This window comes from Kogia breviceps, chromosome 5, assembly GCF_026419965.1.
Source record: "Kogia breviceps isolate mKogBre1 chromosome 5, mKogBre1 haplotype 1, whole genome shotgun sequence".
In the NCBI taxonomy this organism is placed as follows: Eukaryota; Metazoa; Chordata; class Mammalia; order Artiodactyla; family Physeteridae; genus Kogia; species Kogia breviceps.
In genome coordinates, this window is record NC_081314.1 from 143496335 (window position 1) to 143509816 (window position 13482).

The following is a 13482-nucleotide window of genomic DNA, read 5'->3' on the forward strand; positions in this document are numbered from 1 at the left end:
TAAGCGAAGTCAGACAGAAAGAGAAAGACAAGTATCATATGATATCACTTATATTTGGAATCTAAAAAAATGATACCAATGAACTTATTTACAAAACAGAAACAGACTCACAGACAAAGAAAACAAACTTAGGGTTACCAAAGGGGAAAGGGGGAAAAGGATAAATTAAGAGTTTGGGGTTAACATACACACACTACCATATATTTCTAAAATAGATAAACAACAAGGACCTACAGTATAGCACAGGGAACTATATTCAATATTTTGTAATAACCTATAATGGCAAAGAATCTGAAAAAGAATAGACATATGTATAGATGTATGACGGAATCACTTTCCCGGACACCTACAACTAACACAACATTGTAAATCAACCATACTTCAATTAAAAAAAAATACTCTTTCCACAAAGGTGAGTAGGTACAAAAAATACTGTGTCAGGACCTGAAGCCAACAGTCCAAGGGCAGGGGTGGCAGACTTTCTCTTTAAGGACCAGCTAGTAAATATTTTTGGCTTTTAGGGCCATTTGGTCTTTTTGCAGCTACTGAGATCTGCCATCAGAGTATGCGGAAACAGCACCGATCCCATGGGCATGAATATGTTCCAGTAGAACTTTACTTATGAACAATGCTAACATTGAAATTCCATGTAATTTCCATGTGTCACAAAAAGCTGTTCTTCTTTTGATTTTTTTTTCCCAACCATGTAAATATGTAAAACCCATTGTTAGCTTGTGGGCCATACAGAAACAGGGGGAGGGCTGATTTTGGCCTGTGGGCCAGTGTATGCTGACCCCTGGTCTACAGCACTTCTACCAGTAACAAAAACATTATGCTCTTGTACACTACATTGTGTATATTATAAAACACACTCAAAAAATTGACAAGGTGAAAGTGAAAAACATATAAATGGACATTCTGGAATTTTCTTCCTGAACTCCTCCATCGGATTGTTTTGCAGAGTCCTGGAAGTGCATGCATCCACTTTGGAGGTATCTGATCTGGTAAATGAGAAAAGCTTTACGAGATTTACGTTTCCTGTTAGCCCACTGTTTCCAGAGATCAAGGAATGACGGGGCGTTCAACATCTCAGCCTGAGATATTTGGGTAAAATGAAGACATGCTGGCTTATAATCACAAAGCCTAGATGTGAGAAGTGAAAAAGAACTCAGTATTTCAAAATCTGAGAAGGGCCGAGCGAGAATCGTGCAGCCTCAAATCGGCAGAAGCACTTCAGTTCGCTCAGGACCAGTTAATCTTATTCTGCGGGAACAAGAGGTCTGTCAGTTTCTCTCGCTTGGAGAAGGGTGTGGCTGCCCTCCACCCACCTCCCCCTTTGTTTTGTGAAGGATTGAAATCATCCCAACTTCTTTTTCAAAGTCTGGTAATGAATCTAAGGGGTCGGCTTAGGCTTGGAATAAGCCATTATTGGATGTCCATAGAGACAGTCTGTCTATGTGGGAAACATCCGTATTTATCTTCCGTAGCCCATGGGTCCCAGCCCAAATCTGGATCGACCAACAATCTGAACCCCTCAATGATCTCAGCTTTAAACCTGTCCCCCAGAACTAGATGTTGACTCAAGAATGGTCTAAACAGCCCTCCCCCAGTGCCCCCCACCCAAGGGGAAAGCAGTGTCAGGACTGCTGTTAGGAATGAAGTAGGTGCAATAGTCCTCACTGCTCCTAAGGGGCGCCAGTACCTGTGAAATTGACATCAGGAAATCTGCAAGATCCTGAACATTCTGAAAAGCTGGCTAGGGCGTTAAGAATTTCCGAGGGCAGTGGACATTGCTCCCAAGTGCAAGGTGACCATGTGGCCTGGACGCTCCAGGTTAGTGTCCATTGCCAATGTTCCATCTCCTTAGCTTTTACACACCTGTTCTCCCAGATCAGGAAGACAGGCCTTGGTCAGACCACGCGTCCTGATTTGAGGGTGAGAAACTATGGGCATCATCCCTCAGGAGATGGACTTTAAACACTTCTACAAACTGTGGCAAATGTATGCTCAATTCACTGGCCACTAAATGCTCTATTCTACCTCTTTCTCTCATTTTATGAAGATGTTGAGAGGCCTCGTTGGTCATGTTTGAGAATTTCTGAAGCATCCAAAGTCATGGCCATGACATAGCTCAAGGGCCATTAGAAAAACCTGTGGAAAGTCTAAGTGAACCAATATACATTTGGCCTCTAAAGGCTTCTGATGAAAATCCTGGAATTATCTATGTGTTCTAAGAGATGAAAATCAGGACAGAAAACGGGAATGGCGAGTGACCACCCTGCATGGGGGAAAGCCCAGTTGCCCTCTGCCCCCCAACACTGTTTGAGTGTGTGAGTGTGAGTGTGGGGGGGTGTGAGAGGGTGTGTGGGTGTGAGTGTGTGAGAGTGTGTGTGAGTGTGTTGTGTGTAATTCCGTGTGCGTGTGTGTGTTGTGTGAGAGTATGTGTGAGTGTGAGTAGATGTGTGTGAGTGTGTGAGTGTATGAGTGTGTTGTGTGTGTGTGTGTGAGTTGTGTGTGAGTTGTGAGTCTGTGAGTGTGTGTGGGTAGGTGTGTGAGCATGTGTGTGTGTGTTGTGCGAGTGTGTGTGTGTATGTGTGTGTGAGGGTGTGTGTGTGTTGTGTGTGTGATTCCGTGTGCGTGTGTGTGTTGTGTGAGAGTATGTGTGAAAGTGTGTGAGTAGATGTGTGTGAGAGTGAGAGTGTGTGTATGTGTGTATGAGTGTGTGTGTGAGCGTGTGTGTGTGTGTGCGTGTGTGTGTGTGGCGTTCCTCCCCACCACCCCCCTCCACCCTCGGCAGCACAGGAGCACCAGCAGTTACCTCCGCCCATTTAGGACAGATGCCTCCTGGCTGATCCTTGTCTCTCTAGCCTGGAAGAAAATCATGGGCCTCCGGAACCTCCATTGCCAGCTCAAGCAAGACCAAGATGCAGATCAACTCCCAAATAAATTCCTCTCTGTTGTCCTGTGATGTGCTAATTGACCATAATTAGAAAATTATAATAATTACGGACAATGACACAAAATCTTAAGCAGCAATCTTTTACCCATGAATTGCAAGGCCTTTCCTAAATGTTAATTAAAGGCCACACCAGCCACCTGAACTAAGGCCGTGTTATCCCACTTTAGAGATGGGGAAAACTGAGGTGCAGGATGGCACATTTTTTATTCTGCCTTGTAAGACAACATTGTACATTTCAATCCATTTAAATTAAATTTTCCAAATAAATGGCTTAGCCTTTCTGTGGAACAGCAGGTAGCTGTTAAAAATTCACGTTTTCAAAGATGGGGGAAAATGCTGATGATGGAATTTTATATGAAAATAAGAGGATGTATGCTGTATTTGTAGGATGGTCTCCTTCATGAGTGAAGGGTAAGTGTCTGTTTATGTGTCTGTGTGTCTGTCTGTTGATCAAGACTAAAACATAAAGTTAATAAAGGTTGGTTATCAGTTTCTGGTGGAATTCAAAATGATTTTTTTGCTTTTTCCTGAAACTTTTCTCTCACTTCTAGATTTCCTACAGTAAACATTTCATCTTTTATAATAAGAAAAAAATGTTATTTTTAAGACATTTTTAATTTCTAAAAAGTAAGTTTTTTAAATGTTAATAGCATATTTTATTTAACCCAATACATTCAAATATTATTTTCAACATGTAATCAATAAAAAACTATTAATGAGATTTTTTTTCATAATAAGACTTTAAAATCTAGTGAGTATTTTCCACTTACAGCACATTTCAATTCAGATTAACAACATTTCACATGCTAGATAGCTACATGTGACTACTGGCTACTGTGCTAGCACTAGTGGTGCATACTCTTGCTACCATGTTCATAAACTCATTTTAAGCAGCTGTAAAAAGCAAATATAGAGGGGCTTCCCTGGTGGCGCAGTGGTTGGGAGTCCACCTGCCGATGCAGGGGACGCGGGTTCGTGCCCCGGTCCGGGAAGATCCCACGTGCCGCGGAGCGGCTGGGCCCGTGAGCCGTGGCCGCTGAGCCTGCGCGTCCGGAGCCTGTGCTCCTTGACGGGAGAGGCCACAACGGTGAGAGGCCCTCGTACCGCAAAAAAAAAAAAAAAAAAGCAAATATAGAGATAAAAATAATTTCATAGGAGAATTATAATATAATAAATTACCACCACATAATAGTAGGTCTTGGCCAAACAAATATTTACTTAAAAGTTATATATACTTCAAAATATATATTCTAATACATTTCTTCATCTGCCTATCCTTGCAGGTAGGACATAATCCATTTGATAAGTGAATATAAAATAAGAACCTATAAATCACATTAAAAATAAAGTTTTTTAAAGGTTTTCCTCTTCCTTATTTTAAATCAGGCTCCTCAACTCTTTAAATGCACTTAGGGCATTTCTTTTTCGAGCCTCTCCACACAGTAACACAGATGCCCAGCTCCTCTCCCCTGTGGTAAATTAATAAGCATGGCCCCAGGGTGGGCCTCTTGCTGGAGTTGCCACGTGGCTAGGATTCACCTAGAGAGGCTGGACGTGGCCACAGAGGATGGAGATGAGGCCAGGGGCCAAACTCGGGTCTCGGGTCTCAGATCAGGCAGGGAGGGACTGAGGAGTCCCAGGTTCCTGCTCAGCTTGTCTGGAATGACCTTTGCTGAGGCTGCTTTCCTGGAAACGGAAGGCTGCCCCCACCTCCCCCTAAGCCCTCGCAGTTGCCCAGTGGTCAGGGAGAGAGAAAAGGGCAGCCAACATCAAAGACGTAGCAAGTGCCTGGAGAAACCCTCCCCTGCCGGTCTGGAGGTGTCACTTCCTGCTGTAGGGCAGCTGCTGCCTCTTCCTGCCCTTCAACTGAAGAGTAAAATGTTCACACCACCTTGTAAATATCACCCTCCGCCCTTAACATCCTCGCCCCAAACAGAACAGCAACCGGCAAACCTGACGCCCCTGGGAGAGGCAGGGTGGAAGGGCTCGTGCCCGCCAACCAAATCCACCCGCCACACCCCAGAAGGAGAGCAGGTGCTCCGTTGTCACTTTTGGATCTGCCCCCAGGTGCTCAGCCCCGCTGCCAGGCGTGGCTGCATGTCACCGGGCACAGGCTGGCTCTCTCTGCAGCCACCGTGGGAATTCTGGCTACACTGGGCTGGAAACACGGATGCAGTGCCCAGGGGGCAAAGCTGCAGCCCGACTTGTCTGTGGCTTGGGACTCTTGTAGAGCTGTGTCCAGGCACGTGGATGTGCCCTGGTCGATACAGAAATCTCTGCTGTGTGTCCCTGTTTCTGCAGGGCTGTAAGCATTTTCAAGGAACCTTGTACTAAAGTCCTGTCTTCGTGAAGCTATGCGTTAAACGCGGTTTTTAATAGTAGGACAGCTCTCCCAAGACCTGCCATGGACCTTGGGCGTGGAGGAAGCCAGCGTGGGCCAGAAGGAGCTGCTGGAGGGGGGCTCTAGGTGGGGGGGACCCCTAGAGCTTGCCTGACCCCACAGGGTTCAGGTTCATTCCGCTGAACAGGCCTGGTGGGTGTTCAGGGCCCTGCGTCCCGGAAGAAAGCTCTGCACATAAACTGCAGCAGGGAGCCGAGTGGGGAGGGGACAGCCCCTCTAGCAGACGGCTGGGGGGAGGGGATCCTTGGAGGGGAAAAGGGGAGGGAAGGGAAGAGAGCAAGAGGAAAGCCCCTCTCAGGGTCCAGTGGGCTCTGGCTCTAAGCTGCCCCTGAAGAACCCGGGTGTCCCTTCTACCTTCCAAGTCACCCACCAGCATCTGTTCCCTGACCTTTGTGGGAAGCTCCAAACAAGAGCAAACACAAGCTTCACGCCCAGAGGGTCGCAGCCCAGTTGCTGAGAGCCTTTACATTTTGCGGGAAGATGAGAGTTGGAGGGTGGTGTCCAGCCCTCCCTGCTCCAGGCCGGTGGCCCAGCCCCTTCCCCAGGGGGCTGGCTCCCTTCTCCGTGGTTCCTCCTCAGCAGCCTCTTTCTCCCAGCAGCTGTGGCCACAAGGGCCTGCCCCTGGGCGCCCCCCGAACCCCGTCTCCAAGCTGCACGTGGCGTTTCTGGCTTAGCTCGGGCTTCTGGAAGCAGTGGCTCAGGGAGGGTCCCCACCTCGCCTCAGGGGGTGGCCTGCAAGGCTGTCACCCGTACGGACCCCTGGGGAAAGGCAGTGTCCAGCCGCCATCCCCGCTGGGCGGGCTCATTGAGCCCCTGCGGGTGACGTCAATAATAACATCGATTGTCACTAAACGCACAGCCAGGTGTTTCTCCGTCCCAAATGTGGGACAGGGACAAAGCGTGGGGCAGGGAACCCAGGAGACTGTGTCATGTGACACACCTCTCCACCTCTACTTCCATTCATCTGTAAAGGCGCAGACCAGACACTCACTCGGAAATCCGTTCCAACCATAAAACCAAAGAGCTGATCCTGGGAGCTGCAAGCTCTCGGGAGCTGTTTCCCAGAGGTCACACACTCAGCCACCACTACCAGCCCAACATGCCCCGTCCAAGGAGGGGGCTGGGCGGTGTCAGGGCTACACTGAGGCTGGGTCACCAAGCCGGTGAGAGGCTGAGACTAGACCCCCCCCCACCACCGAGAGCCCATACTCTACCTCCCCATCTGTCATGCATGTAAGAAAAAAAAGCCCCTACGGGCCATTGTCAAGGAGGTTGAAAGAAGAGCAAAGCCCCGAGCCAAGGGCCGGGAAGCGTCTTTTCTAGGAAGAGGCTTTTACCCAGTTCCCGCGGGACCCGAACCTCCAGCCTCCTGTTCCTACCTCTGCAGGGACCAGAGCTGGTAGAGGATTTCATGTCTCTGAAGGCCCAGTTCATACCTCCAGCTCAGCTCTGAGTCCAGGGAGAGACACTGACCCAAAGGGAGGGGGGAATCGTCTCTTTGTGCCACCAGAGAGCACCTGTGAACGTGGCGACGCCGCGAGCCACTCAGGGGAGATGCGCCGTTAATTCGGGGCTGGCGCTGAAGCGGTGATGCAGTTTCTGTGGGTCAGAGGCAAGCCCACAGCAGGGCGCCCCTCGGATCAGGGCTTGAACTGCACCCTGGCCGCGCTCCTGCCGCCGCACGGTCTGGAACACAGATGACATCCAGAGTTAAGGAGGCGCAGGCAGCGTCCCAGGCCCCGCTGGGGGTCCCTTAGGGCCTGGCCGAGCCGCATACCTGTGTCTCAACGCAGGGGTTCAGCTCCAGACCCGAGAGCTGAGGACACACAGCCAAGCGCAGAGAAAGGACGTGAGGCTGGCCGCCGAGGTCACCCCGGCTGAGCTTGACAGGCAAAATCTTCGGAGTCCATCCTTTTCCAGGGGGCCCTGCCGGCCGGGCTGGAGGAAGGCCGAGGCCTCTGCCCCTGTGTCGCCCGCCGGAGGCCGAACCGCAACGACGGCCTCTTCCCAGGGTGGCTGGATCTGCACCAGCTCGCCTGGCACCAGCAGTCAGCCCCGGCCAGCAAGGCATAGTCATGGGATGCGGGTGTATGTGACAGAATATCAGGATTAGAGTCTGCGTTGGTTCCCTGGGGCGACGGTAACAAAGCGCCACAAGCCGGGAGGCTTAACAGCCTCCGAAACGTCTTCTCTCAACGTCTGGAGGCCGGAGGCTGAATCAAGGTGCTGGCGGGGTCACGCTCTCTCCGGAGGCTCTGCGGGGGATCCTGCAGTGCCTCTCCCGGCTTCTGGAGGTGGCTGGCAGTCCTTGGCTCGTAGATGCCTCACTCCAGTCTCTGCTTCTGTGGCATTTTCCCTTCTTCTAAAGACACCAGTCATTGGACGAACACCCACCTTAAGGAACCTCAGCTTAACTTGATGACATCTGCAAAGACCCTATTTCCTAAAAAAGGCACGTTCAGAGCACTAACTGAGGGTTAGCGCTCCAACATATATTTGGAGGGCCACGTCAACGCAGAACACCTGGGCTCAAAAGAAACACAACAACACAACTCAGACATTTCCACTGCAATGTGATAGTTGAAAAATATAGAGAAAGAGCCTGAAGGCAGAGCACTTGGAATTGCTATTTGTTGCACTACGTGCAGTCGTTGAAAATGAGCATCGCGAGGCTGTGCGGTCACCTGACAGGTTATTTCTAACAAGGCTGAGGCATAGTTCTCAGCACAGTTACGAGAGACGCAAGGCCTGGTGCGGAAACGAAAAGAGCTGTACTGGAGGCAAGGGGTTATGGACAGTTTTCCTCTCAGTATTTTATCTTAAACTTCTCTTTATTTAATATACTTTAAAAATTAGAAACAAGGAAGAAGCAACGGATTTGCATCACCTCTACCACGCGGCTGCTGTGAGATTAGGGGAAAGCGTTGAACTCCGCACACCTTGGGTTTCTAACTGCAGAATGGACAGAATATGTGTCCCTTCGACCTCCGAGAATGGCTGTGGGGAACACGGGTCGAAGGGACCTAAGGATAGGGAACCGCCTTGACAGCCAAGGCCACTGAGCCAAACCTTTCGTCATTCCTGTTATTGGGGGGCAAGGCTGTCCTTTTAAATACCTGAGAGTGTTCGGTGGCCAAAGATACTTGTGGCAACGAAGAGAAGGAACAGGAGGAATTAACAGATGTAAAGAGCACAGAATCAGGGGCTTCCCTGGTGGCGCAGTGGTTGAGAGCCCGCCTGGCGATGCAGGGGACGCGGGTTCGTGTCCCGGTCCGGGAAGATCCCACGTGCCGCGGAGCGGCTGGGCCCGTGAGCCGTGGCCGCTGAGCCTGCGCGTCCGGAGCCTGTGCTCCGCAACGGGAGAGGCCACAGCAGTGAGAGGCCCGCGTACCGCAAAAAAAAAAAAAAAAAAAAAAAAGAGCACAGAATCAAAGTGAGCTCACCAGCAGGCATGAGGAGAGCGGGCAGAAACGCCCAGAAGCTTGGTTCGCTCTCAGTGATTCCCTCCGGCCCCCCGAGAACGTGCAGTGTGTTTCACTGGCAGCGTCGGGGCCCACGGGGCTGGCCAGCCCTCCGCCTCTCCACCGGTGTGTGACGCATTCCTTGCGCATCTGCCTACGTGAAAGCATCCCTCTGTGATGAGGGCGGGGCGGTGGTCCACACGGAGTCCGGAGGGAAAAGTAAGGCCACGTGAGCGGAGCCCTCTTGGGTGAAGGGACATTTGGGCGAAGACGTCGAGAACTGCGGGGCAGGGGGGAGAAGGTTTCATCGGGGCCGGGGGGTGCCAGACCGCCTAGGGTCCTGAAAGCAGAGGTCTGGGCTGGGAGATTTTATTCTGCGTGAGAAGGGAAGACGCTAGAGGGTTTTGAGCAGAGTGGTGTCTTTCAAAGGCCCACTCTGCTGCTGTATGGTGGGGGGCAGTTGGGGGGCAGCAAGGCGGGGCTGGGAAATCAGCGAGGGAGAGACGGTGGCCGCTTGGACTAGGGAGGAAGTGGCGGGACGGGTGAGACGCGGCCAGGTTCTGCCCAATCCTCAAGGGATTTGCCAATGGATCGGATGTGCGAGAGAGAGTCTAGAAGGACTCAAAAGTGTGGGTCCAAGGAACCGGAATAATGGAACTTCCATTTCCTGAGACTGGAAGACCCCAAGAGGAGCAGCCCGGGAAAGGGAGGGGTGGAGAGGTCACACTGGGAGACGATTATGGTGAGCGAGGCCTTGGGGTGGGGCAGGGAGGGGTCCCCACCCACGCCGCGTCTCCAGGCTGCAGGGAACAGGCTGGCGCCAGCCTGCTTCCAGGACCGCCCCAGACTGCACTAGGTCCAGAACCATGAGTAATGAGAGATGCTCTTCCGCAAATCTCCGAGACGCTGTTGAAAGGGGGACGTGTCATAAGCGCGCCCAGGTCTCTGATAGGGTTGCTCTTCACACTGAGAGGAGGGAAGGGGGTTGTCGGAGCTCCTCCTAAGCCAAACCTGCGATGAGTTTGTTTTTTCACCCCAGGAAAGGGATCCTGAAGGTGGGAGAACAGACAAGAGGTTTAAAGACGAGTCAGATGCCACAGGCTGCCGCAGTCGGGGCCGGTGTGGGTTGCAGGGAGCTGGTGGGGCCCATCGCCTTATGCGACATTGGAAAAGCTGGGAAGCCTCATGCGTGGGTAAGGACAAGGCAAGCACATCCAGATGCTGAGGCAGGGCCGTCAAGGGATAGCTCGTGGCCGGGAGGCAGGAAGCTGTCAGCAGGGCCAGCTATGGGGACGCAGGGATGCAGAGAAGAGTAGAGAACAAGCCGGAACCCACGGGCACCTCTGCTCTGGCCCCTGCTGCCTCTGACCATAACTTCCTTCCGAGCCTCACACTAGTTTTTCATGCAGGGTTGCCGTGTAAAAGGCAGGATGTCCCGTTCAACTTGAATTCTGCACCAACAATGAACAATTCTTTAGCGTAAGTATGTCCCATGCACTATCTGACACATAATAAGAAACTACTTGCTGTTGATCTGCAATCCAAGTTTAACTGGGAGTCCTGTGATTTTATTGGCTAAATCATCGGCCAGCTCCTGCCAGAACTCTCGAGGGAAGGGGAATCAGGGCAGGACTCCTGCCCCCAGGTGGTAGGGCAACTGCTGCCAGGGTTGAGTGCTTACCCCACACCAATCCTGCACACACAGCTCCTCATCAGATCCCAGGAGGACAGATTTTATTACTACTTCAGACGGGAAAACTGAGGTTCAGAAAGAAGAAATGATTTACCGAAAATTTTGTAAGTGGGATTAATAATAACAGCTAACACGTAAGTAGCAACTACAAGGTCAGGCAAAGTTATAAGAGGTCTATGCACAAGATCTCATTTAATTCTTTGTAACAACTCTAGGAGGAATTTTGGACCCACTTTACAGATAATAAAATAAAATCACATTAATAGTAAGTGGCCTGAGGGAGAGGACTGGGGTTGGCGGCGTGAACACAGACTGAAGGGGGCTGGGGCACCATAGCTAGCCAGGAGGGAGTCCGGGAAAAAGTCTGGACCTGCCTAAGAGGCAAGAGACCGTTGTTTCGGGGTGCGCGAGGAGAGCGGAGTAAGCGCGCTGCCTAAACGAGCTCCAGAGACGGGCGCGAGCCGCGGCTGTCAGCAGGGACCCCAGAGACGGGCGTGAGACGCTAAGGCCGCCGCTGCTGCCGCCACCAAGAGGCCTGTGTGCGAGCACAGGTCACCCTCCACACCTCCCCTCCCGGGAGCCTGTGCAGCCCGCCACCGCCGGGGTCCCGGGATCCAGGGGCTGCTTCCCAGGGAAAACGCGCGGCGCGCCTCGGGCTGGTGCAACGTCACACCGGCCTCTGCCGCCGCAGGCTCGCCCCGCATCCGTGCCCCTCCCTCCCCCCGGCCTGAGTGAGCCAGAGCCCCCGAATCAGCGGCTCCTTTAACCCCGTCCTGTCTGAGCGAAGAGCAGACGCCCTCGGGCGACCTACACGCAGAGGCGGGGCCACATCCAAAGCTGAGCCCAGGAAGCTGTGCGAACAAAGAGAAATGGAAATCCCTCCCAGCAGCCTCAGGAGCAGCGGATTAAAACTCCGCAATCAACATGATGTACCTGCCTCTGTGGAATACCTGAATAGACAAGGAATCATCCTAAATTGAGGACGTGGACGTTGGGAGCAACCGTAGACTTGGGGTTTGCTGTATGTGACTGACTAGTTTCTGATTTTTATCTTTATATTAGTTTAGTTTTTAGTGCTTGTTATCATTGCTGGATTTGTTTATTGGTTTGGTTGCTCTCTTCTTTTTTTTTATTACTTTTTTATTTTAATAATTTTTTACTTTTTATTTTAATAACTTTATTTTATTATTTTTTTTCTTTCTTTTTTTTCCTCCCTTTTCTTCTGAGCCGTGTGGCTGACAGGGTCTTGGTGCTCTGACCGGGTGTCAGGCCTGAACCTCTGAGGTGGGAGAGCCGAATTCAGGACACTGAACCACCAGAGACCTTCCAGCCCCATGTAATATCAATCAGCTAGAGCTCTCCCAGAGATCTCCATTTCAACACCAAGACCCAGCTGCACTCAATGACCAGCAAACTCCACTGCTGGACACCCTATGCCAAACAACTAGCAAGGCAGGAACACAACCCCACCCATTAGCAGAGAGGCTGCCTAAAATCATAAGTTCACAGACACCCCAAAACACACCACTGGAAATGGCCCTGCCCACCAGAAAGACAAGACCTAGGCTCATCCACAAGAACACAGGCACCAGTCCCCTCCACCAGGAAGCCTACACAACCCACTGAACCAACCTTAGCCACTGGCATCAGACACCAAAAACTACAGGAACTACGAACCTGCAGCCTGTGAAAAGGAGACGCCAAAACAGTAAATTAAGCAAAATTAGAAAACAGAGAAATATGCAGCAGATGAAGGAACAAGGTAAAAACCCACCAGACCAAACAAATGAAGAGGAAATAGGGAGTCTACCTGAAAAGGAATTCTGAGTAATGATAGTAAAGGTGATCCAAAATCTTGGAAATACAATGGAGAAAATATAAGAAACGTTTAACAAGGACCTAGAAGAACTAAAGAGCAAACAAACAGTGATGAACAACACAATAAGTGAAATTAAACATTCTCTAGAAGGGATCAATAGAAGAATAACTGAGGCAGAAGAACGGATAAGAGACCTGGAAGATAAAATAGTGGAAATAACTACTGCAGAGCAGAACAAAGAAAAAAAATGAAAAGAATTGAGGACAGACTCAGAGACCTCTGGACAACATTAGACACACCAACATTCAAATTATAGGGATCCCAGAAGAAGAAGAGAAAAAGAAAGGGACTGAGAAAATAGTTGAAGAGATTATAGTTGAAAACTTCCCTAATATGGGAAAGGAAGTAGTCAGTCAAGTCCAGGAAGTGCAGAGAGTCCCATACAGGAAAAATCCAAGGAGAAACATGCCAAGACACATATTAATCAAACTATCAAAAATGAAATACAAAGAAAAAATATTAAAAGCAGCAAGGGAAAAACAACAAATAACATACAAGGGAATCCCCATAAGGTTAACAGCTGATCTTTCAGCAGAAACTCTGCAAGCCAGAAGGGAGTGGCAGGACATATTTAAAGTGATAAAAGGGAAAAACCTACAACCAAGATTACTCTACCCAGCAAGGATCTCATTCAGATTCAATGGAGAAGTTAAAACCTTTACAGACAAGCAAAAGCTAGGAGAATTCAGCACCACCAAACCAGCTTTACAAAAAATGCTAAAGGAACTTCTCTAGGCAGGAAACACAAGAGAAGGGAAAGACCTATAATAACAAACCCAAAACAATTAAGAAAATGGTAATAGGAACATACATATCAATAATTACCTTAAATGTAAATTGATTAAATGCTCCAAACAAAAGACATAGACTGGCTAAATGGATACAAAAACAAGACCTGTATATATGCTGTCTACAAGAGACCCACTTCAGACCTGGGGACACATGCAGACTGAAAGTGGGGGGATGGAAAAAGATATTCCATGCACAGGGAAATCAAAAGAAAGCTGGAGTAGCAATTCTCATATCAGAAAAAATGGACTTTAAAGTAAAGACTATTACAAGAGACAAAGAAGGACACTGCATAATTAT